Genomic DNA, 5236 nt, shown 5'->3' with positions numbered 1-5236 from the left:
TTCTCATACCATTAGGTGAAGCCATATGACCTAGTTGTAACCAATAGAATTTGAGTGGAAGTGATGTCATAAAAACATTCCAGGCAATTTTCTTCATGCTCTTTCCCCCTTTAGGCTGACTGGGATGGAGATGATCCCCAGGGAAACCTTGGATGCCACATATTGATGTTACTACCATTGATCAACTGGATCTAATTGACGTTTATAGAACATTCAACCCAACAGGAGCTAAATCCATATTCTTTTTAAGTGCACGTGATACATGAACATCTAACACAGAGAAATCATTGAAAACTATCATAACTTCTAAATAACACATTTCTAGATAATCATGATTCTAAAGAGGAAGTCTCAAAGGAAAGTAAGAAATATTTTTAACAAATAAAATGAAAACACAGTATATCAGGATTTACAGTACGCCACTAAGGCAGTATTTATTGGGTATAAGCTACCATTTTTTTTCAAAAAAGGGCAACATTTTAGCTTTCTGAAATTATAGATCCGTTACTATACTATATATATTTCATCACAAATTTATTTGACTTTTTGTTCTTGATGTCAAGATTGTGTAAATACACATTTTGTAATCTAATCATTTATGTGAGTTCAAGTGATTCTCCTGCCTCAGTCTCCCAAGTATCTGGGATTATAGGCTCCCATCACCATGCCCAGTGAATTTTTGTATTTTTAGTAAAGACAGGGTTTCACCATGTTGGCCAGGCTGGTCTTCAACTCCTGACATCAGGTGATCTGCTCACCTCAGCCTCCCAAAATGCTGGGATTACAGGCGTGAGCCCACTGGCCCGGCTGGCTTATTTTTAAAGTAAACTAAATCCATTGAATTATGTATATCTTTGTCCTCAAGTAAAAGAGGCTCACTGCTCAATGTGATTGCAGCAAATACTATGTAATTGGGTTTTTGAGAAAAGGGAAAAGAAATGCTTCCTTTTTTTTTTTTTCCCAGATAAGGTCTTGCTCTGTTACCAGCCTAGAGTGCTGTGGCTTGATGGTGGATCACTTCCACCTCGATCTCCCAGTCTCAAGCAATCCTCTTGCCTCACCCTTCCAAGTAGCTGAGACTTCAGGCATATGCCACCACACCCAGCTAATTTAAATTTAAAAAATTATTTTTAGAGATGGGATCTCACGATATTGTCCAGGCTGGTCTCGAACTCCTGAGCACAAGTGATCCTCCCACTTCAGACTCCAAAACTGCAAAGATTAGAAGCATGAGCCACTGCACCTGGCCAAGAAAAGCTTTTTATTGCAAGTCAACCAACAAAGAGAGAGGAGTCCAACTCAAATCTGTCTCCCTATGCTGGCTTCAAGGCAGTATTTTTATTAGAAAAGGTTCAGGGGGAGCATTCTGAAATTAGTATGTGATTGGTGGAAGAAAAGGAGATCTGGGAAGTCCTCAGGCATGTGTACTTATCTCTTCATGCCTTCTCATGGGTCCCATGTGCAAATTCAGAGGGAGTTAATATGAAACATATGGTAGAAATTCAGGCTGTAATGTCAGCAAACTCATTCTGTGCAAACTATAGTTGGCCATATTGGTTTCAACTAATTTTAGTCAGTTTTGTTACCTTATTATTATTATTATTTTAGATGAAGTCTCCCTGTCACCCAGGCTGGAGTGTGGTGGCGCAATCTTGGCTCACTGCAACCTCTCCCTCCTGGGTTCAAGCAATTCTTCTGCCTCAGCCTCCCAAGTAGCTGGGATTAGTCATGCGCCACCAGGCCTGGCTAATTTTTGTATTTTTAGTAGAGACAGGGTTTCACCATATTGATCAGGTTGGTCTCGCAGCCCTGACCTCACGATCTGCCCACCTCAGCCTCCCAAAGTACTGGGATTACAGGCATGAGCCAACGTGCCCAACCCGTGTTATCTTATTATTAATAGCAAAGAAAGTTTCAGCTTTTCAGCAAGTTGCTTCTTCTGTTTCATCCTGCTAACCCAAGAATATCTGCTGTTAGTTTCTTTAACTCTTTGGAGTAGGATTTCATCTTCAGTCAGCTTTTTTGACTTTTTATTCTCAATGAACTGTAAATGTACTGCAGGTATTCTAAACCTCTGCTTTTTGCTCAAGTTTTCAATCCCATGTAGCACTAGCCTTAATTTCAGATGACCTCTCTCACCTTATGCTATCAAAGCATTTCTTCCCACATTTAAAAGTGTTTAAAACCGTATAGTTACAGTAATTGCATAAAATTTCAACATTATATAAAGCAAGGTGGTATATCAACCTCCCTTCTTAAATTTCTTTTTAAATTAGTTGGATCAGCTTTTGCATAAACTGACAAGAAACATTACTGTATTTGCTATAAGATTTTTATTGAGGATGGCTCTTGCCATATCCCTAAATAATAGTTGTTATTCCCAAATAGTCCCTAAACAAAATGCCACATGAGAAATTATTTTTTTCTATCAAGGATAACAATGTACCTGACCTATGTCATTTCATATTTTCTTTATGTTTTTATTGATTCATAATAGATGCATATTTACAGGGTAATGTGATGATAATTTGATATATTAATAGAATCAAATCAGGGTAATCAGGATATCGAACACCTTAAATATAATTTTTTTTTTTTTGAGACAGAGTCTTGCTCTGTCACCCAGGCTAGAGAGAACAGTGGTGCAATCATAGCTCACTTCAGCCTTGACCTCCTGGGGTCAGATGATCCTCTATCCTCAGCCTCCTGAGTAGCTGGGACTGCAGGTGTGCACCACCACACCCAGCTAATTAAAAAAAAATTTTTTTTTGGTGGAAACAGGGTTTCACTACGTTGCCCAAGCTGATCTTGAACTCTTGGGTTCAAGTGGTTCTCCTGTCTCAGCTTCCCAAAATGTTGGGATTACAGGTATGAGCCACTGCACCTGGCTATATCTTTTCTGTATGCTAGTAACATTCAAATTGTTCTCTTCTAGTTATTTTTAAATGTATAATAGATTAATATTAACTATAGTCACCCTACTGATCTATCAAATACCAGTTTTATTTTTCCTATCTAACTGTATGTTTGTATCCATTAATCAACTCCCTCCCCACACTCTTTCTGCCCTTTGGTAACCACCAATCTACTGTCTTCATGAGATCCCCCTTTTTACTTATAATTTTATGGATAACTAATTGTTGTACATATTTATGGAGTACATGTGATATTTTGATATAAGCACACAATGTGTAACGATAAAACCAGGGTAATTGAAATACACATACCCTCAAACATTTATTATTTCTCTATAGGAGAGATCCACTTTTTAGGCTCCCACATATAAGTGAGAACATGAGGTATTTGTATTTCTGTGTATGGCTTATTTCACATAAAAATGACCCCTAGTTTCATGTTCCTGCAAATGACAGAATTTCATTCTTTTCTATGACTTAATAATATAATAATATTTCTTTGTGCATATATACCACATTTTTCTTTTTCTTTCTTTTTTTTTTTTTTGAGATGGAATCTTGCTCTGTCACCCAGGCTGGAGTGCGGTGGTGCGATCTTGGCTCACTGCAACCTCTGCCTCACAGGTTCAAGTGATTCTCCTGCCTCACCTCTGGAGTAGCTGAGATTACAGGCACTTCCTATCACGCCCAGCTAATTTTTCTGTATTTTTAGTAGAGATGGGGTTTCACCATGTTGGCCGGGCTGGTCTTGAACACATGACCTCGGGTGATCCACCTGTCTTGGCCTCCCAAAGTGCTGAGATAACAGACATTAGCCAACGTGCCTGGCCACCACATTTTTCTTTTAAATTGACAAATAATTGTACATATTCACAGGGTACATAGTGATGTTTCATACATACATAGTGACCAGATCAGGGTAATTAGCATACATATATAGTGATCAGATCAGAGTAATTACTGTCATCTCACAAATTTATCATTTATTTGTGTTGTGAACTTTCAGTACCATCTTCTAGCTATTTCATACTATAATTCTCCTACAGTGGCATAGAACACTAGAATTTATTCCTCCTATCTAGCTGTTATTTTGTATCCTTTAACAAATCTGTCCTTATCCTCCCTTCCCCCTAAACTTCACAGTCTCTAGTACTCTGTTCTACTTTTCACTTCTATGAAGTCAACTTTATTTTAACTTGTATATATGAGTGAGAACATACAATCTTTGTCTTTCTGTGCCTGGCTTATTTCACTTAACATAATGTCCTCCAGTTCCATCCATGTTTTTGTGAATACAAAATTTCATTCCTTTTGTGGCTGAATAGTATTCCATTCTGTATCTATGCCAAGTTTCCTTTTTTTTTTTTTTTTTCAGACAGAGTCTCTGTCTCCTAGGCTGCTGGAGTGCAATGGTGTGATCTGAGCTTACTGCAACCTCCGCCTTCTGGGTTCAAGTGATTCTCCTGCCTCAGCCCTCCAAGTAGCTGGAATTACAAGCACCCATCACCATGCCTGGCTAATTTTTGTATTTTTAGCAGAAATGGGGTTTCACCATGTTGGCCAGGCTGGTCTCAAACTCCTGACCTCAAGTGATCCATTTGCCTCGGCCTCCCAGAGTGCTAGAATTACAGGCATGAGCCCAGACACCACATTTTCTTTATCCATTCATCTGTTGCTGGACACCTAGGTTGATTCCATATCTTGGCTATTGTGAATAGTGCTGTGATAATCATAGGGGTGCAGACGTCACTCTGATATACTCATTTTATTTCCATTGGATAAATACCTAGTAGTGGGATGGCTGGGCCATGTAGTAGTCCTTGTTTTGGTTTGTTTTGTTTCTTTTCTTTTTTATATATATTCTTGTCTGAAGTGAGAACAAAGTTCTATTTGAAGTTTTTTGTTTTTTTAATTTTTTACTGCATTTTAGGTTTTGGGGTACATGTGCAGAACATGCAAGACAGTTGCGTAGGTACACACATGGCAGTGTGTTTTGCTTCCTTTCTCCCCTTCACCCACATTTGGCATTTCTTCCCAGGCTATCCCTCCCCAGCTCCCCCCCGCCCCCGCTGGCCCTCCCCCTTTCCCCCCAATAGACCCCAGTGTTTAGTACTCCCCTCCCTGTGTCCATGTGTTCTCATTTTTCATCACCCGCCTATGAGTGAGAATATGCGGTGTTTCATTTTCTGTTCTTGTGTCAGTTTGCTGAGAATGATGTTCTCCAGATTCAGCCATGTCCCTACAAACGACACGAACTCATCATTTCTGATTGCTGCATAATATTCCATGGTGTATATGTGCCACATTTTCCCAATCCAGTC

Source organism: Callithrix jacchus, chromosome 7 (assembly GCF_049354715.1).
Source record: "Callithrix jacchus isolate 240 chromosome 7, calJac240_pri, whole genome shotgun sequence".
In the NCBI taxonomy this organism is placed as follows: domain Eukaryota; kingdom Metazoa; phylum Chordata; class Mammalia; order Primates; family Cebidae; genus Callithrix; species Callithrix jacchus.
This window is presented reverse-complemented; position numbering follows the sequence as displayed.